We start from the raw sequence: 25,207 nt of genomic DNA, 5'->3' as shown, positions 1-25,207 counted from the left end.
TAAATACCATGATCACTTTATTCAATCATCTATGAATATTTTTTCTCAAATTTTGTTGATTTATCAAATGTTTACATACCTATATGTAAAATGAGACTCTAATCTTAAATTGGAAAGGTTCAAATTTCGAGTTTTAAATTGGTAAGGATATGGTTTTACTCAAATATAGGAGTCAGAAAATAAAAAAAACGTTAAATCAAGATTATTTTAAAGATCTTACTAAAAAAAAATAAATCTACAGGGTGAGCCTTGTGGAAGTGGAATGTTCTAAAACCAGGTTCCTGTTTCTTGCTCATCATTGAATTAGTAAGACTAAGTGTATTTCTTTGGTTCATGTGTAGGTTTATTTTCCATGCATTTTCTTAACAGTAAATAATTATTAATAATGAATATCAAATTGATTAAAATAATCTTTTCTTCGTTCAGCTTTATTTTTTTGGCAGTGGAGCTGGTACCTTGGCTACACATGGGGAAATGATGACAGGAGAAATGTGGGGCCACCAAATATGACAATAGCACTTTTTTCTAAGGGCAACAAGCGGGTTTTACTTACCATTCAGCGTTTTGAGACACCTGATCTCGTTGTTCGCACTTGCTCGCTAAAGGCTAAATTATTACTTTTAAAAGGGGGTTGGGGTTGTGGGAGCACCACCGCGGCTGCGGGGCGCGGGGATGAGCTCAGCAGCTGCAAGTCCTCCCGCTCCACAGCGGAGTGCGGGGCTCCTTCCTCTCCCGGGGTCCCTCCTCTGCACCGCCCACCGGGCTCGGTACCGCCCCCCGGGGCACTGCCCACCTGGCTGCCCTGCGGGCTGGGCGCCCGAGGCTTTGCACCCTGGGGCTTCCCGGCTAGAGAGCGTGGCCACCCTCTAACCCCTAGGACGACCGTGAGGTCTGGCGGGGGGCGCACTGTGGACCCGGGCGCACCTCCACGCCCCGAGCGGCCAATGCGGCCAGTAGCTACTGCCAGCCCGCCTGGCCCCTACACCAGCTGCCGGGTTCAGAACTCCCTGGCGGGGTGGAGGGATGCCGTGCAGCTCCGATGCAGGGGGAAGTAGGAAAGGCCTGACCTTCCACCTGGCCGCTTCACCTGCCGGCCCCAAGGCCAACCAGCTGAGACCTCTTCTGGAGCTCCGGAAACAACACAACCCAGGCCTGGCTGGGGGAAGCCAACCTCCTCTATCATCTGGCTTCGGGAAATCCAAAGGATAGTAAAAAGTATAGAACATGATGGAGCTGGAAGGGATCATGCTCAGCGAAATAAGCCAGAAAGAAAAAGAAAAATACCGGATGGCCTCACTCATAGCAGGAATTTAGAAAACCTAAATAAGGGATGAGGAAAAAGACTAATTAATACAAAGTAAAAATCAAAATCAACAAGCAACTATGAACCAGAGACACACTAGGGGGGAGGGAGGAGGGAGTAGGGTCAAAATAAGGGGGGTGGGAATTGTATGGGGAATATAACCAAGATGAAAATGAATACATTGTGGAAAAAAAGAAAAATGATGTAAAAATATACAAAATAAAATAAAATAAAATAAAAAGTATAGATTAGCAAGTAAGTCCTTCCAGTGGTCTCCCAGATGACAATGATTACAAACACTGGAAAAGATTCTAGCAAAAGAGCTTTTTGAAATAGACACTAGATATGGAAGGAAAGGAGATATTTGGCAAGCCAGCAAGAGGGTGACACGGGAGTCTGCCTCTTCTCAGAGCTGGAGCCAGAATGCAAACCACCCACACAGGATTGAACTACACAACATTTTTAAAGAGGCACAGTCCCTGATGAGAAATAAGATTGTGCCATTTTATAGTGGAGGCGATTGTGTGACTGATGAATTTGAAGATGGCATCCAGGTTATCATTCTGAGGCTGACACGTGAAAACTGGAGTGAAGGTCTTGCAGAAAGCTTGCACCATACACTGTAACCAGAATCTTTGCAGTGCAAAGGATTTGCGAAGACTGCAGCAAAGTGCAGACTTCTCCGTCACTGTCTGAGGCTGCTCATCCTTCCCTCACCAAAGCCAGCCTGTTGCTCTGGGAGATGAACAAGGCCAGAGGCACTCTGGTCACCCACCTGATGGGCAAGAATAATGAGACCTGCAGGCGCTTGAATGGGTGCCCTGGGGTTGATGGGAGATCTGAACTATGGATGTCTATAGGGGAATAGAAATCAGAAACTATCAAGTAGTAGATGAAGATATCAACAAATGATTGAAGTGTTTGGATTTAGAATAGCAGATACCACCTGCTTATACAATGTGGGACAGAATCATTCCATTTTAAGGTGTCAGAAGACAAGTGCAGTAGGCCAGTAGGCCCCGGAGCTTTGTAGCTAGTCAGAGCATGCAAGCTGTCAGTTAAGAACCCTAAAACCTTGGCCAGCAGCACTGAGCACCTGTTGGGCACCAAAGCCTATGACTGGCACTGGGTTGTTTCTCTGGAGCCTGAAAGAGCCATTGAGGTGCCCAGGAGGAAACAGCTCACCCTTATCCTACCTGCTAAAGGTGCCACGTTTCTGTAGCTGCTTTCTGAGGATTCAGTTTACAGTGACTTGTTGAATTTCCCAAGTTCTGCTGTGACTACAGACAGATCTTCCCGTGGCTGTCTTCACAAAGGAATTACAGTAGAGCACATTTTTCAAACTCTAGTATATATATGTTTTTATTTTTATTTTTTAAAAGATTTATTTATTTATTTATTTATTTATACAAGAACCAGGGTAAAGGCCAGATGTGCGGGAGGGTGAGAGGATTCAGAGACAGAGAGGGAACAGAACAGGCAGACTGACTGAAACACACTGCTGAGGGGAGCAGCAGGTGTGACAGGAGAGGTCTGCCGCACCATGTGGGACCCTCGCTGGCATCAAACCCGCGCTTCAGAGGCTGTGGACAGCTTCACAGCACGGCGCTCAACCGCCTACCCCACCGGGGGAGGCCCTAGTAATAGGTTTTTGAACAACTAAAAATGAGATAAAAAAAATAACCCTGAAACCCTACAAGAGGATAAAAGTGTAGCCTTAAACAAATTTCTTAGCCCCTGTATTTCCCAACTGTTAAAAAGCCCTTGTTAAGCTTTTCTCACCAGATATGTCCTAGAATCATTGGATTGTGGCATCAGAGGTGTTGGGAGCCTCCCCACACCCCACAATCCTGGCACCTCAGTGTCAAGTTCCTGGGTGCTCATTTTGGCCAAAGCAGTTTTAAGTTTCTCTTGGGGGTTGTCATTGTCAGGTGCACATAACATGTTCTCAGTGGTGCACTGGAGATCAAGGCTGTGCCCACCCTGGGCTCGGCTACTTCATCTTTCTTTCCACATTTGTAAGTCAGATAACAGCATTTCTTTTAAAGAAGTAGTTGAAAACAGATCTTCCCTAAGGTGCTTTTCGCACCCTGAGCTCTGTAGCTGTCCTAGTGGTTCAACAACCCCCATATCCCCCACCCCTGCCCCAAGCTGTTGCTCTTGGGGCTGAGCTTCCCCAGACCTTTTGTGACCCTTCTCCACTGCTATTTTGACTTTCCCACATGGGTCATTTTGGCCATAGAAATGACCAAATTGGCCTCGATGGAATGTTCAGGCACGATGTTTTCTGTTTAGCCTCTGCTCCAGTTCCTTGTATCTGATTATTCTTGTACCATGAACCTTAGTGACCCTAGATTTCTTTTTTTTTCTTCTGGGGAGATGTCTGTATTAACATGGCTGCTGAATGTAATTTTTAAATTGGACTTGTATTGTCTTTTTATGATCTTGCATGTCAAGAATATATAGTGGAAGTAAAGCCCACCTCCTAAAACTGTCTGCCCTTGGGTCTGCATTAAACTGTATAAAAAAGAAAAGAAAAGCTTCACATAGGGAACAATTTCTTCTGCATACCTGCAGCTCCAATAACATTAACAACTTTAGATACTCAGCATCTGAATAATGCAGCTTTTTATTATACAAGGTTTCCTTGATAAGGAGCAAAAATTAAATTTCAGATTCTGCTTTATCTCTTGCATCTTTGCTATAAGTTGTTTCCAGATTAGTGTCATTAATCATTTTTTGTAGACAAAGAAATGAGACACAAAGTAAGAAGCGCTTTTTTTTAAAGATCTTAAAAGTCTAAGAGACATAAAAGAATATTTTATTTTCCCAGTTTCTAGTTCATGCTAATCTTTTTAAAAAATCCATTGCATAATTTACAACTTGAATAAAACAATAGTAAAAATTGGAAAACAGTATCATTCTTTGTTAGGTTTTCTTTAGTAATAAGATTATTAAAATTATTATAATCACCTGCTATTAAACCAAACTTTTATTAAAGTTATTTTCATTTTAATAATTTGTTGATTAATGACAAAGTCATCAGTATGATTGGAGAAAACTAATAGTTCTACATTGATATATTAATTAATGCAAAGTAAACACCCTCCACTAGGAGACTTTACCAGAAATCCTATTATACACTGCAAATGCTAAAGACATAAGCAAAATGCTTTCTTGCCTACAGCAGTCTACTTTTTCTTAACCCCTCTGGATTGATTATTGAGAAAGAGACTAAATTTTGGTAAAAGGTTAAAGATTTACATGATCTGAGAAACTAGAGTAAGGGAAGATAAGTTTTGAGTCCTAACTTTTCACTAGCCGAAAAAATAATGTGAATGGGATGATTAGTTTACAAGGAATATTCTTTCTGCTATACTACCTAGAAATGTTACCTTTAAAAAATAAGCAGGTTTGCATGATAGAAAATCCTTTAGGTCAAAGAAATGAGGAGAATAATAAAACAGATGCTGAATATGAAAACTCTTGTTTATTTGGAGGCTGGTTTTATGCTACCTATATGTTTATGAATTAAAAACTGACAATAAAATATTAAAAATTGATTTCAAGTGGAAAAACAAGAGCACATTATACTTAAAGTTAGCAGAAGGAAGGATGTAATAAATATTAGAGCAATAATTAATGAATTGAGAAAATAAAAATAGAGAAAAATCACTGAACCAATCATTACTGGAAGAGAACAAAATTGATAGAACATTAGCTAGACAGGCTGAGAAAAAAGAGAGAAAACTAAAGTGTCTGTGATGGGGGATAAAAGAGGAGACATTACTACTGACTCTACAAAAATAAAATTAATTACCAGGTAATACTTTGATTAACTACATGTCAACAAATTAGATGAAAGAAGAAATGGGCAAATTATTACAAAAATGAATTAATGAACCTGACTAATAAATAGAAAATCTGAATAGTTGTATAATATGTTAAGAGGTTGAATTAGTAATGCAAAACACCTCATAAAGAAAATCTCAGGTCCAAATCACTTTGCTGGTGAAGAATACCCAAAATTTTAAAAACAATAACAAGCACATGTAAACTCTTACAAGAAAAACAAAAGTTGGCAACATTTCCAAAATCGTTTTATAAAACCAATACTATCTCAATACTGAAACCAAAAACATTGTAACAAGAGCAAAAAGAGACAATAGCTCTCTTATGAATATAGATGTAGAAATCCTCAAAAAATTATACCTGTTCCTCAAATATATTATGTCAATGAGAACAATCCCAGCGAACATTCAACAAAATGATGTATTCCAAGTTTTTCTTATAGGTTTTGTTTAAAGTCATTTCCCAAGAAGTTGTCAATGACATAAGGATTTACTGTACTCCTAGCTGAATCCAGAAACATATAACAAAGATTATATGTGACAAATTCAGAAGTCACTCACAAAAGAGCATATATTGCATGATTCCATTTCTATGAAATGTTAGAATAAGCAAATCGGTAGAGACCCAAAGTAGATTGGTGGTTTTCTAACCAGGAAGTGAACATTTACTAAAGGGGTTTCACTTAGGGTGATAAAAAATTTTTAAAATTTCTTGTACTAATAATGGTTGAAAAACTCAGTGAATCTGCTAAAAAATTTTTTATTGTACCTCAATAAACCTGTTATATATATATATATATATCTATATATATGTGTGAGATCTCTCTCTCCCCTATTTATCTATTTAAGCCCTTAGCATTGCAAGTGTTATTTAAAGGTATTTTTCACATTTGTATCTTCAAATCTCGTTGAACATAGTATTTTATTTCTATTTTATTTTGCGGGCTTTGGCGAGCTTGACAGAGAGTTACTTAATCAGTTTGTACCCCAGTAAACCTCTCTAAAAAACTACATGGGATTTTTGTGAAGACTAAATAAAAGTTTATGAAAGACTCTAGCAACATTGCCAGGATTATAGTAGGAATGATAGTCTCTTTTAATTTTCATCACCAAACATTGACAAGGCGCACTTTTACAGATGAGGATCCAATAGGGTTAGATGAAATGCAGAAGCTCACCAGGTCCACAGTGGGAGAAATAGCAACAGTTTGATACCTGTGTCCATGCTCTTTCCCACTGCATGGTACCCCCTGAGTTTTAACCAAGCAGCAGCTACTTTTACCTCAGAGAGATATGGTAACATGTAGGAATTTAATATTTTAAACTATTTCTTGACTTAAGCAAGTAATTTGTCATGAATTCGAAGTCTTTTCAGATGGGATCTATGTTATTTTTTTGTAATTTAAATTCCTTGCCTATCTTATCTCTTTCCTTTGAGTGATTTATCCAAAAAGGGAAATATTATTTTGATTTTATCCAAAGGAAAGGAACCCTTGGATTCTTTCTTAAAGGCAGAAGAGTAGATGAATATGAAGAGTAGATTGGTACTTTATTGACTATTGATGAGGTCCTATGTTTCCAAGATGCAGAAAATCCCCCCTTTGAGTTCTTTCTGTCATTGCCTTTGAGAAAAATATGTCACAGAGATCTGGGCAATTGAGAACTTTTATTTCATTACTTTAATGAAGAGGTTTAGTATAGAGCACTATTTAGACATTATCCCCATTTTGACCAATTTATAAATTATATATAATTAATTTAATTTAATTTATAATGATTTAATTTATAGAATACATATTAATATATTAAATAATATCTATAGAATAAATTTATTTTGTCTGCAATGCACTGTGTGGTTCCTTATGGAATCCCAGGCAGTGGCTGCTACAGATGTACACCCAAAAGCATTTCATGAGTTGCTGTTCCAGAAAGAAAATAACAATTTTATTATTAAAATCATAGTACATACTTTTCAAACCAGAATTATGCTTTTTTGCTGAGTTGGGTCATCAGTGGAAGGTATGTAACATCCATCTTGTAACCAACATTAGGCTGACCCTTTACTTAATAGCTGGGGAATCCAAATAGGAAAAGAAGAAGTCAAACTATCACTATTTGCAGATGATATGATAATATACATAGAGAACCCCAAAAACTCCACAGAAAAACTAATTCAACTCATCAATCAGTTCAGTAAAGTGGCAGGATACAAAATCAACACGTAAAAGTCAGTAACCTTCCTATACACAAACAATAAATCTGAAAAAGAGGAAATCAAAAAAACCATCCCTTTTATTATCTAAACAAAAAAAATCAAATACTTGGGAATAAATCTAACAAAAGAGGTAAAGGACCTATACAAAGAAAACAATAAAACACTGTTAAAAGGAATAGAAGAAGACACAAAGAAATGGAAAAACATCCCCTGCTCATGTATTGGAAGAATAAACATTATTAAAATGGCCATCCTACCAAAAGCAATATACAGATTCAATGCTATTCCAATAAAATTTCAATGTCATTCTTCAAAGAAATAGAACAATTATTGATGAAATTCATATGGAATCACCAAAAACCCCAAATAGCCAAAGCTCTCCTGAAAAAAGAAAAAGGGAATGGAGGCATCACACTCCCAGACTTCAAACTATACTGCAAAGCCATAACCATCAAAACTGCATGGTATTGGAACAAGAACAGACACACAGACCAATGGAATCTAATAGAAAATCCAGAACTAAAGCTGGGAGGCTTGCCCATGCCGGGCACCTTCTAGCCTGCAGTTCTAGCCCAGAGGGGAGCAGCACCCACCGCTGGGGCAGACCGGGCGTGCAGGGGAGCGCGTTCCCGCATCGCCATTTTGCAGCAGGGACCTTTCTTGCTGGAGACTGTGTGAACCCAGCAGAAGGCTCACCAAGGAGACAGAGGTAAGCTGGGAGGCTTGCCCACGCTGGGCGCCTTCTAGCCTGCAGTTCCATCCCAGAGGAGCAGCACCCACCACTGGGGCAGACCGGGCGTGCAGGGGAGAGCATTCCCGCATCGCCATTTTGCAGCAGGGACCTTTCTTGCTGGAGACTGTGTGAACCCAGCAGAAGGCTCACCGAGGAGACAGAGGTAAGCTGGGAGGCTTGCCCACGCCGGGCACCTTCTAGCCTGCAGTTCCAGCCCAGAGGAGAGCAGCACCCACCGCTGGGGCAGACTAGGCGTGCAGGGGAGCGCGTCCCGTGCATCGGCATTTTGCAGCAGGGACCTTTCTTGCTGGAGACTGTGTGAACCCAGCAGAAGGCTCACCGAGGAGACAGAGCAGGGACCTTTCTTTGCTGGAGACTTGTGAACCCAGCAGAAGTTCCCCAGAGGAGCCAGTGGTGAGCTGGGAAGGTCGCCCAAGATGCCGGCCAGTACCAGCAACACAGTGTCACAAGGAATACAGAAATTAGAAAACAGGCAGTAGGGAGTAGAAAAACCACATGCAACCCAGCAACTCCTCAGCAAAAAAGCACACCGCAAAAAGAAAACCATCTACCAGATTGCAACGACAGTAACTTGGAAGAACTTCTGAGCCTTCCAGATAGAGAATTTAAAATTGCTGCGATTAAAAAACTGACAGAAGTCATAAAGGAAAACAATGATAAGGGGAAAATAATTAATGACCAGAAGAATGAAATTGAGTCCCTAAAGAGGGAAGTAAAAGAAATGCAGGAGATCAAAGAATTAATGGATACGCTAAAGAACTCTGGGAAAAGCAATGAAAGCAGAATAGATGAAATGGAAGAACGAATAAGTACTCTTGAAGACACAGAAATAAAAAGAACTAAAACAGAAAAGGAAGGAGAAGTACGAAGGAAAAAGACCGAAGAAAGACTTCGGGAACTATCTGACTCCATGAGGAAAGGAAATATAAGAGTTATAGGAATCCCAGAAGGAGAGGAGAGAGATGTAGGAACAGAGAAAATATTCATGGATATAATTGAAGAGAACTTCCCAAACGCGAAGAAGGATCTGAAAATTGATATACAAGAAGCAAGAAGAACACCAAACTTCCATGACGAAAGGAAAAATACAGCAAGACACATAATAGTAAAGCTCCCAAGAATCCAAGACAAGGAAAAAATAATGAAACTAACAAGAGGGAAGAAACAGATAACATTCAAAGGGAAACCAATCAGACTGACATCAGACTTCTCTGAAGAAACACTATGGGCAAGGAGAGAGTGGAGGGACATAGTCAACAGACTCCAAGAAAACAGATGCCAACCAAGAATACTCTATCCCACAAAGCTCTCCTTCCTCTTTGAAGAAAGAATATGGACCTTCCCAGACAAACAGAAACTCTGGAATTTTATTACGACTAAACCCCCACTCCAAAAAATACTACAAGGAGTCCTAAAGCCAGAACCTCAGAGGGACGAATAACAACAAAAGAAGGCCAAAGAAAGTTATTAAAAGAATAAATAAATAAAATCAAAGAAAGACAAACACAATGGCAAATACAGATGCTAACATATCAATACTAACTCTAAATGTAAATGGACTAAACTCTCCAATAAAAAGACACAGAGTTGCAGGTTGGATTAAGAAACAAAACCCAACCTTTTGCTGTCTCCAGGAAACACATTTAGCTGCAAAAGACAAAAATAGACTCAAAGTTAAAGGATGGAAAACAATTCTACAAGCAAATGGACCAAAAAAGAAAGCAGGAACAGCTATACTCATATCAGATAAAACAGATTTCAAACTTAAAAAGATAAAAAGAGACCCCAGTGGTCATTACATTATGATCAAGGGGACAATACTTCAAGAAGAAATAACACTCATTAACATATATTCACCAAACGAAGGAGCACCAAAATATATCAGACAACTATTGGCATCTCTGAAAACAGACATCAGAGAAAACACATACGTAGTGGGAGACTTCAACACACCACTATCAACAATGGATAGATCAACAAGACAAAAAATAAGTAAAGACACTAAAGCTCTAAATAAGGATCTAGAGTGCTTGGGCTTAACAGACATATATAGAACACTAAACCCAAAAAAATCTGAGTATACATTTTTCTCAAGCACACACGGATCATTCTCTAGGATCGATCATATACTGGGGCACAAGACAAACATCAACAGATACACCAAGATTGAAATCATACCAACCATCTTTTCTGACCATGAAGGCATCAAACCAGAAATAAACCATAAAAAGAAGGCAAGGTACTCTCCTACCTCGTGGAGATTGAAACCCACACTACTGGAAGTCCACTGGACTAACGAGGAGATAAAAGAAGAAATTAAAAAATTCTTTGAATTGAATGACAAGGAGGACACCAATTTCCTAAATGTATGGGATGCAGCAAAAGCAGTAATAAGAGGAAAATATATAGCAATAGATGCTCACATCAAGAAACAAGAAAGAACTCAAAGAAACAACCTAATCTCGAAGCTCAAAGATCTAGAAAAAGAACAACAAAAAAAACCCCCAAAACCAGTAGAAGAAAAGAAATAATAAAAACCAAAGCAGAAATAAATGAAATTGAAACTAAAAAAACAATCCAAAAGATCAATGAATCCAAGAGCTGGTTCTTCGAAAAAATAAATAAAATAGATAAACCCCTAGCCAGGCTCACAAGGGCAAAAAGGGAGAAAGCACAAATAAATAGGATAATAAATGAAAGAGGAGAAATCACAACGGACACAGCAGAAATCAAAAGAATAATTAATAACTACTATGAACAGTTATATGGAAACAAGTTCAACAATCTAGAGGAGATGGACAAATTCCTACAACTCTACAATCACCCAAAGCTAGATAAAGAAGAAATAGAACACCTAAACAGACCAATTACAATTAGCGAAATTGAAATGGTAATCAAAAACCTCCCCAAAAACAAAAAGCCCAGGACCTGATGGATTTACAAATGAATTCTACCAAACATTCAGAGAGGAATTGGTGCCTATCCTTCACAAACTCTTCCAAAAAATTGAGAAGGAAGGTATAATACCTAACACGTTCTATGAAGCCAACATTACACTAATACCAAAACCGAACAAGGACAACACAAAAAAAGAAAACTATAGGCCAATCTCCCTAATGAACACTGATGCAAAAATCCTCAATAAAATTTTAGCTATCAGAATCCAACAGTGTATCCATAAGGTAATTCACCACGACCAAGTAGGATTCATTCCAGGGACACAAGTATGGTTTAACATCCGAAAATCAATCAACGTTATCCAACACATCAACAAAAAGAAATATAAAAACCATATGATAATATCAATAGATGCTGAGAAAGCTTTCGACAAAGTGCAACACCCATTCATGATAAAAGCCATTGAAATTCTTGGGATACAAGGAACGTACCTCAACAACATAAAGGCCATATATGACAAGCCAACAGCCAGTATCATTCTCAATGGTGAAAAGCTGAAAGCAATTCCATTAAGATCTGGAACAAGACAAGGATGTCCACTTTCACCACTGCTTTTCAATATAATACTGGAAGTCCTAGCCAGAGCAATAAGACAAGAGAAAGACATCCAAGGAATCCAAATAGGAAAAGAAGAAGTCAAACTATCACTCTTTGCAGATGATATGATAATATACATAGAGAACCCCAAAAACTCCACAGAAAAACTAATTCAACTCATCAATCAGTTCAGTAAAGTGGCAGGATACAAAATCAACACGCAAAAGTCAGTAGCCTTCCTATATACAAACAATAAATCTGAAGAAGAAAAAATCAAAAAAACCATCCCTTTTATTATTGAAACAAAAAAAATCAAATATTTGGGAATAAATCTAACAAAAGAGGTAAAGGACCTATACAAAGAAAACTATAAAACACTGTTAAAAGAAATAGAAGAAGACACAAAGAAATGGAAAAACATCCCCTGCTCATGGATTGGGAGAATAAACATTATTAAAATGGCCATCCTACCAAAAGCAATATACAGATTCAATGCTATTCCAATCAAAATTTCAATGTCATTCTTCAAAGAAATAGAACAATTATTGATGAAATTCATATGGAATCACCAAAAACCCCGAATAGCCAAAGCTCTCCTGAAAAAAGAAAAAGGGAATGGAGGCATCACACTCCCAGACTTCAAACTCTACTACAAAGCCATAATCATCAAAACTGCATGGTATTGGAACAAGAACAGACAAACAGACCAATGGAATCGAATAGAAAATCCAGAAATAAACCCACAGACTTATGGTCAACTAATATTTGACAAAGGAGCAAAGAATATGCATTGGAGCAAAGAAAGTTTGTTCAATAAATGGTGCTGGGAAAACTGGGTCGCTACATGCAAAAGAATGAAGCTTGACCACTACCTCACACCATATACAAAAATCAACTCAAAATGGATTAAAGAACTAGACATAAGACCTGAAACCATAAAATACATAGAAGGAAATATAGGCGAAACACTACGTGATTTGCACATCAAAGACATCTTTACAGACACATCACCCAAAGCAGTGATAGTGAAGGCAAAGATCAACAGCTGGGACTACATCAAATTAAAGAGCTTCTGCACAGCAAAAGAGACAATAACCAAAACAAAGAGAAACCCCACCAACTGGGAGAACATTTTTGTACACAACACCAATGATAAAGGACTGATCACAAAAATCTGCAAAGAGCTGATGAGACTCAACAACAACAAAGAAAATAATCCAGTAAAAAAATGGGCAGAAGAGCTAAAAAGAAACTTCTCTGAAGAGGAAATGCGAATGGCCAACAGGCATATGAAAAAATGTTCAACATCACTTGCAATCAGGGAAATGCAAATCAAAACTACCATGAGATACCATCTTACACCATTGAGAATGGCACATATTAAAAAAACTAGCAACAACAAATGTTGGCGAGGGTGTGGAGAAAAAGGAACTCTTCTGCACTGTTGGTGGGAGTGCAAACTGGTCCAACCACTATGGAGAGCTGTGTGGAGATTTCTGGACCTACTAAACATAGAGCTTCCACAGGATCCAGCAATTCCACTCCTAGGTATTTACCCAAAGAACACAGAAACATCAATTCCAAAGAACACCTGCACCCCTATGTTTATAGCAGCACTATTTACAATAGCTAAGCTTTGGAAACAGCCCAAATGCCCAAAAATAGATGACTGGATCAAGAAGATGTGGTACATATATACCATGGAATATTACTCAGCATTCAAAAAAGATAAACACATGCAATTTGCAGCAACATGGATGGCGCTGGAAGGGATCATGCTCAGTGAAATAAGCCAAAAAGAAAAAGAAAAATACCGGATGGTCTCACTCATAGCAGGAATCTAGAATACTTAAATAAGGGACCAGGAAAATGAATAACTATAAGAAAGTGAAAATCAAAATCAACAAAAACTATGAACAGAGACACTTTTTGGGGGGTGGGGGTCAGGAGGGGAGGGATTGGGGTCAGAATGGGGGGATTGCAATTGTATGGGGAATATAAAAATAAAATTTATTAATTAAAAAAAAAAGAAAATCCAGAACTAAACCCACAGATTTATGGTCAACTAATCTTTGACAAAGGAGCAAAGAATATGCATTGGAGCAAAGAAAGGTTGTTCAATATATGGTGCTGGGAAAACTGGGTCGCTACATGCAGAAGAATGAAGCTTGACTACTACCTCACACCATACACAAAAACCAACTCAAAATGGATTAAAGAACTAGACATAAGACCTGAAACCATAAAATACATAGAAGGAAATATAGGCGAAACACTACATGATATGCACATCAAAGACATCTTTACAGACACATCACCCAAAGCAGTGATAGTGAAGGCAAAGATCAACAGCTGGGACTACATCAAATTAAAGAGCTTCTGCATAGCAAAAGAGACAATAACCAAAACAAAGAGAAACCCCACCAACTGGGAGAACATTTTTGCACACAACACTAATGATAAAGGACTGATCACAAAAATCTGCAAAGAGCTGATGAGACTCAACAACAACAAAGAAAATAATCCAGTCAAAAAATGGGCAGAAGAGCTAAAAAGAAACTTCTCTGAAGTGGAAATGCAAATGGCCAACAGGCATATGAAAAGATGTTCAATATCACTTGTAATCAGGGAAATGCAAATCAAAACACAGTCTATGGAGGGTGGGGGGTGGGGAGGGGAGGGATTGGGGTCAAAATAAGGGGGTCACAATTGTATGGGGAATATAAAAATAAAAAAAATTATATTAAAAAGTAAAATAATATGGGTGGTGTGTTGATTATTATATATTTATAACCATAGGTTTTACTAAGCAGTATTATATAGCTTATAATATTTTAATGACCAAGATATTTGAGGGTTTCAGTAGTTTATGATACTGAAACTTAATGAGTGGGATAATTTTCTGCAGCCTCCCTTTCTCTCATATAGAAATTTCTATTCTCTATCTCTCATTGTCACTACCTCAGCAGAGCAGTTGTAAGAAATTATTATCTGGGTGGGGAAATAAGAATGATGTTGTTCAAGGGTCCAAATTTGCAATGAGTAGAAAATAAGTAACAGATGTCTAATGTACAGTATAATGAATATTGACAATAACATATTACTACAGTTATCACTATAATGGAAATCATAATATACATACATCATAACATAAATCTGAAGGGTGTGATTTTATACCTCTAAATCATATGCTGTGTTGCAAACCAATGTTAACATAATTAAAAAAAAACAGAAGTAACATATTTTATACTCTAAATTTAATAGTCATATATTGAATTTATTCAATAAAGAAGAAAATAATTTTAAATGTTAACTGAGAAATGCAGAACACAATATGATATGTGTTAATTGTATATTAGTGTGCAAATGTGTCTGTGCATGACAAGGATGAATTTGCAATAAGTATAAATACACATTCTTCATTATTTAAAAAAAATAAAAACCTAAGCAGAGCCATTCAAAATTTTGTCCAAAAAAGCTGCATATGAGGTAATTTAGTAAACTGAGCAAAACCTCCACAAGACCCACAACAAGCCCAATATACTGGAACTTCCAAGAGCTGCTGATAAAAGAGAGGTTGTTGAAAGCAGCAAGAAACAGCTCATCATGTCTATACTCATCTTGAACTACTAAACTACGATTACCAGTTGATTTTTCATCATCAACTTTGGGAACCAGAGGGCAGTGAGAAAACATATTTAAGTCAGTGAAACAAACAAAAACCTGTCAGCTGAGAATTCTATATCCAGTAAAACTGTCTTTGAAAATGATGGCAAAATTAATATATTCAGAGACAAACAAAAGGTGAAGAACTTACTTTCCACTAGACTTGCTCTGTAAGAAATACTAAAAGGGGTGCTTTGGTTGAAATGAACAGATCCTACATAGTAAATCATAGGCATGTGAAGAAAGATTTTTGATAAGGCTAAACAAATGAAAATGTAAAAACTAATATTGTTGTAATACTGATTTTAATTATACTTTATTTTCTATGTACTACAAAAGAAAACAAAAATAATTATGAATCTGTTATTTTATATGTAAGATATATTTTGTGAAACCAATAACGTAATAGGATGAAGTAATATAGGAATGGAGACTTTTTGTATGCAACTGAAATTAAGTTGCTATAACTCATTAGATTGATGTAACTTTAGGATGTTATATATATCCCTACAGTAATCATAAATAACTATTAATATACACAAAAAGAAATAAGAAGGGAATTAAAATGTGCCACTATAAAAAATCAACTAGACACAATGGAGGAGAGTAATGGAGGAAATAAAGGGGGGAAAAGCTATATAAATCATACAAAAAATGTCAAATTGGAAAAACTCTTGTTAGTAATCACTTTAAACATAAATGAATTAAACACCTTAAAAAACAGAGATTGGCAGAATTTGTTTTTCATAAACTTGTTGACATTTATTGAACTGTGCACATAAAATGGGTACGTTTTACTATATATAAAGGATACTCAATAAAGTCGACTGAGAAGGAACAATAACAAAAAGCTTGCTGATGCATTGGCTTATCCTGTTACTTAATTAAATTATAAACTAGCCCCAACTATAATATAAACAGTGAAGTGTCAGCCTCTTGGAACTACAGAAGAGGCACAGCAATGATCTACCTTAACAACAAAGGGAATCCAGAATATAGTGACACATCCTGTCAAAATAAGTGAGCACAATTACTACATCATGATCAAATCTGCTCTCAGGCTGAGCGTATTTGTGGAGTCAGATATTGGATTGGGGCTCTCTGTTCTCTGCAGTTCAGTAGGATAAAAAGTCAAGGGATGGTCTTAGTCTAAGTGTACAAATTCATGCTTTATTCCCTCATGAGAGAGTGGTATTTGTGCTGAGCATGAATGCCTATCAGTTGAAGGCACTGACCTCCCGGAGACTGTGTATTAGTCTCCAAATATAAGGCTCCCTCTTTACCTCAGATTTGTTTTGTCTATAGTCCAGTCAATACAAATAAAACTCGAAGTCTTCCTGGTCCTACCAAAGTTTGAATAGTTATGTTGTCGTGATTTTATGAAATTTAGGCCATCAGGTAAGCATTACATATGACACAATATAGACACACCCCAGGCAGCTTATAGCACTTAAATTTTTTTTTGTTTTGGTGGTATCAATCATGGTCTACATTTCTTCGTAGTGCTACAGAGAATATTTTTAAAAATTATGGTCAATGGAGAAGTAAAATATCTTGTAAAACAACAGCAGCAATAGGTAATGATTTTCATAAATTCCAGCTTTCCTAATACTGCAATGTCAAGCTCAATTTTACTATTTTTTTCTTCTCAGGGCTTCCCAGTCTGTCTCTGACCTGGGGTCTATGAGGGAATAATGACCAATGAACTTTGTAGGCTCTGTTGTGCCTCTAGAACTGGTATTACTTGTTTTAAGTGAGTGGGCAAAACCAAGGAACTCTGAGGCTACCCTATTGACAAAATCTGATCATTTTTCTTTCCATTTCTATTTCCTTTACACTGGCTCATGGAGTGATTACTGTCTATCATGGCTGACAAGCAAAAGTTGAGAGATTTTTTCTTTTGGTGTATTTTCCTAACTTTTAGTTTTCTAACTTCTTACTATTATTATTAATATTATTTTACTCAATATTGATTTTGATGATTATATAAATTTCGATCTGTGCAATTCCTCCAAGTTGACTCTGAACATAAAGAAATGTCCTAGGCTTACTATTTAAAAAATGCATATTTCTGTAATTTTTTTCCCTCCACCAAACCATGTGTGACCATACTCTATCTGCCTCCTCCCTCACTCCCCGCTCTCCCTTATTCCATCTGGTAACCATTATCTTCCCTTTGCTGAGTTAAGTTTTATTTCTTCTATTGTTTTTGGTTTAATTTTATTTTTAAGATTTTCACTATGTCCTTTGAGATGACTGCCTTTCCTTGAAGTTCTTGCTATGAATATATGTATTATGTGATTAATATTCAATCTAAATTTTCCCCTACAAGTCATTCTATTGAAAAAATTTGTGTGGTTCTAATGCAAGTCCTAATGCTTTTTCCTAATTTTAATTCTATTTCTAGAAAAGCATCATGCCAGTTATACAATTAGTTCCTCACTTCAGCCATGCCCATCAGATACATTTGATCTTATATCCTATTCAGCTTCAAATTTGTTTTAAAAAAGCTTATTTGGCTGCCTAAATTGTTTCACAAACTTGAGTTTGAAAAACAAATCACACAGTTCAAAAGGCATTAGTGAATTTGTCAAAGATGATGAGATTTTGGTACATATTTCTCTTTCCTACTCAAATCTTAGCAAAAAAGCACGAATTTAATGCACACAAACCACTGCCAACTGACATTCAGGATTTGCTTCCCTGAGTACCGTCCAATTCACCATATGTCAAGATATTTTTATGTATTAATCCCAATTATGTGATAACATCTATTCATATTGCTCAACAAGCAGTTCTGTGGGAAGAGAAGTCACATTTTGTAATCCAATTGACCGCAAAAACAACTATTCCTGTGAAAATAGTAACAAAATGTGTGATGACTTTGTAAGTCAGCAAAGTTTAAAAATTTTTATTATGGGAATCATTGCTTTTCAGCAAATCATGTTTCTATGTTTTTACTTTTCGAGGGTCTACACTTTAGAAGGTCATAAATAATGGTAACAAAAGTAGAATAGCATCGATTTACTTCAAGAGAAAAGAAAATTAATACCCAAACTATGGGCCTGCCTTCACTAATGAGGAATAGTTAGGAAGGATGGTATAGATTTTTTTAAATGTATATGCAATAAATGCCTTATTTATACACTGTGGCATAAAGCTTATAGAGGCAGTAAAAATCAGAAGGGAATGTATTTTCTTTTTTGCACTTAATGTCAGTCTCTAAATTATAAGACCCCAAAATAAAACCAATGAATCAACATCACAAGAAATGAAGTGGGAGTGGGAAACAATCCTTTCCTCTGTTAACAAGGTAAAATTCTGTAGAAGCACTAAATGATGAACTGAGCTTTGTTTTCACCCCCCAGAAATATACCTACTACATTCTGTTCAATTTTAAGAAACTCTTGAAAGGGATACTCATTTATATGTCTTGTTGGGTATCTACACCTGAGGTAAATTAAGATGCACAAACTTATATTTTTATATGCATAAACTATATATTCATTCATAATAAATTTCAAAAAAATTACAGAATGTCCCCAAACTAAATACAAGAAAATTTATAATTTAATCTTCTCATCATTAAACATCAACAAACTAAAGGGACAATTCAGGTTCTAAGGAAGACGATAATAGCCACTATTATATTATGGGAAAATAATAAGTATAACAGCATGATGAAAGAAAACAGCCATTTAAAAAAATAAAGGTATCTCTCCCTGGTCTCCCTGGTGGCGCAAGGGTTAAGACACAACCTATGAAGCTATCCGCAGCTACTACATTACGAGTTCGATTCCCAGTCAGCCAGGGAGCAACCTACATGGCTCAGCAGACCTCTCCTGACTTGCCCACTGCTCTCCTCAGCAGTGTATTTCCCTAGATCTGGCTGTTCTCCCCACTCTGTATCTGGTGAATCCTCTCACCCCCCCACCCGCCTCGGCCTCTGGCCTGTACCCCAGTTCTTGTGTGTATAAATAAATAAATCGTTAAAAAAATCGTTAAAATAAATAAAAAATAAATAAATCATATAAATGATTTTATATCTTTAAAAATCAAGAGATATCTCTATTGCAAATCAAAAAAGGAGCAAATGCAAACTGACTGAAAGAACAAATAGAGAGGGAATTAAAATCATAAAGAATAATATTCTTGAAAATTGGTTGATGTATATGGAAATCTTTACAAATTACTTGGTTTCAAGAAAAAATAAGGTAACCAAAATTCAATTCAAGAAATAGAAAATTTGAACCAATTTTTGAAATTTGCCAAAGACCATGAAAAAAAATTTGTCAAAAAATGTCCTCTAAAAGAGTCTTTTCAGTGTAATGGTTTCCTTCCAACTAAACTTGTAGTTTTAAGGACCAGAACATAAAGAATATGAAAGAACTACTCATAACCTAATTGAACACAGAAAAGAAACTATTCTAATTTATGGATGTGGTTGTTAAAATCTTAAATAACACACGAAGCTGAAATCTAGCTATTCTATACAGTCAGGTAGATTTTTGTTGAGGATTTTTGCAATTTCACTTTATGCACATCAGGGATATAAGTCTACTTTTCTCTTTTTTGTATTGCCCTTGTTTGGTTTTGGGATTAGAGTAACGTTGGCCTCATAGTATGTGTTTGGGAGTTTTTCATCTGCTTCAATTTTTTGAAGAGCTTAAACAGGGAAGGTATTAGGTCTTTTTGAAGGTTTTGTAGGACTCATTGGAGAAGCCATTTGGCTTGGGCTTTTGTTTTTAGGGAGACTTTCTATTATTCTTTCAATTTTTGTGCTTGTGATTGGACTGTTTAAATTTTCTATTTTATACTGGTTCATCCTACATTGCATGATTCTAAAAAATTGTCCGTTTCTTTTTGGTTGTCCTGTTTATTTGCATAGAGACATTTGCAGCAGGCTGATATAATCCTTAGTATTTTTACAACTTCTGTTGCAATTTCACCTCTTTCATTTTTGCTTCTATTTATTTGGATTTTTTCTCTTCATAAACCTAGCTAAGAATTTGTCAATTTTGTTTTTTGTTTTTTTAAAGAATCAACTCTTGGTTTCACTGATATTTTGGACTCTTTTTATGCTTTCTATTTCATTTATTTCTGTTCTAATTTGTATTATTTCTTTCCTTCTACTCATATTCAGATTTGTTCCTTTGCAAGTATCTTCAGCTGTAGAAGTAGATTCCTTATTTGAGATTTTTAATTTAATTTTATGTATTTTTTACATAATTTTTTATTTTTGCACAATATTTGAGATTTTTGTTGCTTTTAAATTTGTGGGCCTATATTGTTCAGAAGCAATTATTTAGTTTCCACTTGTTTTGGTTTATTATGGGAATCTTTTTGTTGCTAATTTCTAGTTTTATACCACAGTGATCTGAGAAGACAAGAGAGACAATTTCTATTTTTATATGTTTTCTGATACATGTTTTGTGTCCCAGCATATTATCTATTCTTGCAAATGTTCCATATGTACTTGAGAAGAAAATGTACTCATTTCTTTGGGGATGGAAAGCTCTGTAAATATTCAATAAATCCAGCTGATCCAATACTTCACGTAAGGCCTTTGTTTCCTTGTTAATTCTCTGGATGATCTAGTTCTTCGTTTCAGTGGTGTGTTGAGGTCTCTGACAATAATTGTATTTTTGTTAATATGCTGTCTTAGCTTTCTTAGTAGTCGCTTTATATATCTAATTACCTCTGATAGGTCCATGAATGCTGATAACAGTTATATCTTCTTGATGAATTGTTCCTTTGATCATCCTGTCCATCTATGTCTCTGATTATCTTTTTCGATAAAGATAAAGTCTAGTTTATCTAGTTTATCCAGTGTGAGAATAGCAGGTATTGCTTTTCTCTCTGGATCACTGGCTTGTGGCACCTTGCTCCCACCTTTGACTTTTACTTTGTTTTTGTCTTTCAGTTTTAAATGGGTTTCTTGTAAACAAAGCATAGATGGTTGAAACTTTTCAGCCCATTTGTCATTTTGTGTCCTTTTATTGATGAGATCAGGCCATTTATATTTAGGTTAATTATTGATATGTACTGTATATCAGTCATTCTGTTTTTAAAACATTTTTTCCTACTGTTTCTTTTTTCATTTGTTTCTCTCATTTGGAGGCTTTCCTTAGTGATTAATTTTCTCCATTTGTTCTTCTATGTGCCTCCATTCTAGATTTTTGGTTATTGGTTACCATGGGGGCTATATTTATTTCATTATGTCTAAAAAGTCTTTTATGAACCGGTGTCAGTTCTCCACCATTTAACTCTACAGGTTCTGTCCATTTCTTCCTCCCCTCTGTGTTTTAATACTGACTCATAATATTCACAGTGGGCTTGCAGTGACAAGATTCCTCTTGTCACTCAGGGATTGTGCTTCAAGATTTCTTTTCCAGTAGAATTCCTTTCAACACTTTTTCTAGGACAAGTCTGGTGGTGATAAAGTCCATTAGCTCCTGTTTGTTTAGGAAAGCCTTTATTTCACCCTCATATTTGAATGATAATTTTGTGGGACAAAGTATTCTTGACTGGTAGTTCTTGTCTTTTGGGTTTGTGAATACATCATTCTATTCTCTTCTTGCCTGGAGGGGAGACTGGGGTGAGGAAAAGCCTAATTTGGATGTTTTCATAAATTATCTTCATCTCATGGCTTCCTGAAAATTTTTTTTTCTGTGTGTCTTGGTGTAGATCATTTTGTATTTAGGAAATTGGGTGTTCTGTTTCTTGGACATCAGTGCTTATTTCGTAGGTTTGGGAAATTTTTAGCTATTATTTTGTCGAAAAGTGTCTCTCCTCTCTTCACCTCTGATTACCCATGATGCTTATGTTCCCTCTTACCTGAGTGTGGTATTGCTCATAGAGTGTACTCATTTTTCCTATGTCTTCTCTCTTTTCCTAACTGGGTGATTTGTGTATGTGCATCTTCTTTTTCTGAAATTCTTTCTTCTGCCAGATTATTTCTATTAAAAGCACTTTCTATATTTGTCTTCATTTTACTCAGAGTCTCTTTTTGTGTTCTTTTAATATTTTCAATTTCCTTGGAGAAGAACTCTCTTTGTTCCTGGATTTCCTTTTTCAGATCTTACACCTGCCTATCTGCCTTTGACTGACCTCCCCAGTATCTCATCTAGCATTTTAATATCGTCATTTTAAAGTCTTTGTCTGACTGGTCCTCTATTTCTGTATCCTTTATATATGACTCAGAACTTCTGTTCTCGTTTTTCTTTTCCATCTTGTGTTCAATTTCTTTGCTTCTTAGGCGTGTATGTTGCCTTATTTGCTTTTTTGTGGTTGGGGCCATGCAGGGTTAGTTTTGTTTCTCTTCTAAGTTTACCCTGGCATGAGATGGGGGTAGGAGGGGGGCCTGGGGATTAAATACTTAGTGGCTTTTTTGGTCAAGGACTGATGTTTGTCTCCTCTGCCTCCTCTCCTCTCTCCACAGCAAGTTCCATTTAGTGTTTCAGTTGTCCTGACTCGCCACACTCTCCCTTCTACTCTGTTCTGCTTCCAACTGTGATCCATGAAGCTTGAATCTCCTGGCAAGGTGGGCTAGGTGCAGTCCACAAGGCTCACACTCGGGCTCAGTTGGGCCTGGCAAACAGGAGGCACCCAATCAGGCTGTATGCCCCATTCTCCAGCTATGACCAAGGACAACGATCTCCACCAGTCACCACCACTGCCACCTTGCCACTAGAGACCAAGGCTGCAAGTACCACATTCCCTCTGATATTTTCCAAGGGAGTGGTGAATTCTCCCTCACCAGTCCTTCCTTCTGCTAATGGGTCTGTGATGGAGCTTGGGCTGACTCTTCTTTTTATTTTTTAAAAATTTAATTTTTACATCATTATTTTTAAACAATATTTGCTTTCTGCCACCCCAACCCCAGGTACAGTCCCTATAGAATTTCCTTCACCATCACCACAGTCTCCTGTGCTCCTCCCTCCATCCCTCTGATCCCTCTTCTTCCTCCTCCCCTACAGGATGTCTCTGATTTATAATTGTCTGTTTTTGCTTTGTTGTGTTTTGTGTTTTTTTTTTTTTTACACTGATGTCTTATTTGGGTCACCTATTTCCTGCTATAAGTGAAACCATCCAGTATTTTTATTTTTCCTTCTGGCTTATTTCACTGAGCATAATTCCTTCCAGCTCCCTCCACGTTGCTGCAAATGGCATGAGTTTGTTTTTTTGATTGCTGAATAATATTCCATTGTGTATATATACCACATCTTCTTGATCCAGTCTTGTATTTCTGGGCATTTGGGTTGTTTCCAGGTTTTACCTATTATAAATAGTGCTGCAATAAACATACAGGTATACAGGTGTTCTTTTAAATCAATGTTTTTGTGTCCTTTGGTAGATTCCTAGGAGTGGAATTGACTCTTCTTGAAGACTCTTTGTCACTTCTTGCAGGGAGGGGAGTAGGAGGAGAGCTATCCTTGCACTGGTTGTGAAATCCTCAATGTCCCAGGCTGGATCTATGATTGTGTGTAATTTCATTCCATTTCTGAAATATCCCTCCAAGGAAATTTACCATGCCTGAAACACCCGAGAGGGCTGTGGAAACCTGACCCCTAGCCATGGTATCTACCTTCCCAGCCATGCTCCTCTTTGCCTCTTCCAGTTCCTTCCCAGCAACAAACCACCAGCTTTAGTGTAAGTCCTCCATGGGAAAGTCCTGGAATTCTCTCAGGGAACTTGTAAATCTTCCAGAAAGAAAGTTTATTTTATAGTTTTAAATGCTATCGGCAACACTTTTAATATTTAACTTTGAACTAACATAACTTGTTTACCGAATATTTTATTTTAGCATTTGGGTACTATAGCCTAAGTACCTAACACTTACTAGTTTGGGTAAGGTATTTAAATTCCCCAAGCTGCATTTTCCTCATTTGTAAAAATAATAATTTTTATATCTCATATATGGTTAAACACAGAAAAGACTTAGAACAATATATGGCACAAAGAAACAATAAATATTGACTACTTTTTTTAATAAAAAGGCCAACCACATTATGGAAGACATTTGGTTGAACTTAAGATTGCCCAGGGGTGTGCCTAACTATGGATTTCCTATGAATATATTATCATTTTTATTTGTGAATCCCTTTAGTAATTTTTTGTTCTTTTTATTGTCATGAAATATTATGGGATTCAGGGTCTCTCTGGTAGCACAGGGGTTAAAGTCTCAGCACTATCATGTTATTGCCAGCCATTGCAGCATGAGTTAAATTCCTGGCCAGGGAGCTAACCTACATGTAGAGCAGCAGACCTCTCCTGTCTTGCCCGCTGCTCCCCTCAGCAGTGTACTTCAGTCAGTCTGCCTGTTCTGTTCCCCACACTGTTTCTGGTGAATCGTTTCAACACCCCCCCCACCTCTGGTCTACACCCCAGTTCTTGTATACTAAATAATTTTTTAAAAAAAGAAATATGGGATTCAAATTGAAGGTCATTTCCTCCTAACCACTGACCTTCCTTGACCTATTGGCAACAGATCTTTATTAAGAATGAGGTTGAGAGCAAAATGTGAAACTCAGCCTGACAGTACCTTGTAGTGATGCTGCAATAAGATTGACAGTTTATTATGCATGCTGAGGTAGGATGGCAGATTACTCCTGGTAGGAGAGCTACCTACACTAATCCAGGCCTCAGAAGATTTCAAAGTTATTTTGGTTTCAGACATTTATTTTGAATTTACTACATGGCTAATGATGGCAATATTACATTTATTTTTTAAGCTGATAGCTATACCTTCAAGCAAATGATCAATGTCAAACAAATCACTTAGCTGACTAAAAGGATATTGCTTATAGGCTTTATACTACCTGAAGCAGAAGAGAAAAGAATAGGATTACGATCTAAAAGAGATTTGATGGCTGTCATTTCCACAATAGGAATGTTGACAGGTGGAATAAATAACTTCTGGA

Source organism: Talpa europaea, assembly GCF_964194135.1.
Source record: "Talpa europaea genome assembly, chromosome: 14".
NCBI lineage: Eukaryota > Metazoa > Chordata > Mammalia > Eulipotyphla > Talpidae > Talpa > Talpa europaea.
Note: the sequence above shows the minus strand (reverse complement) of the source record.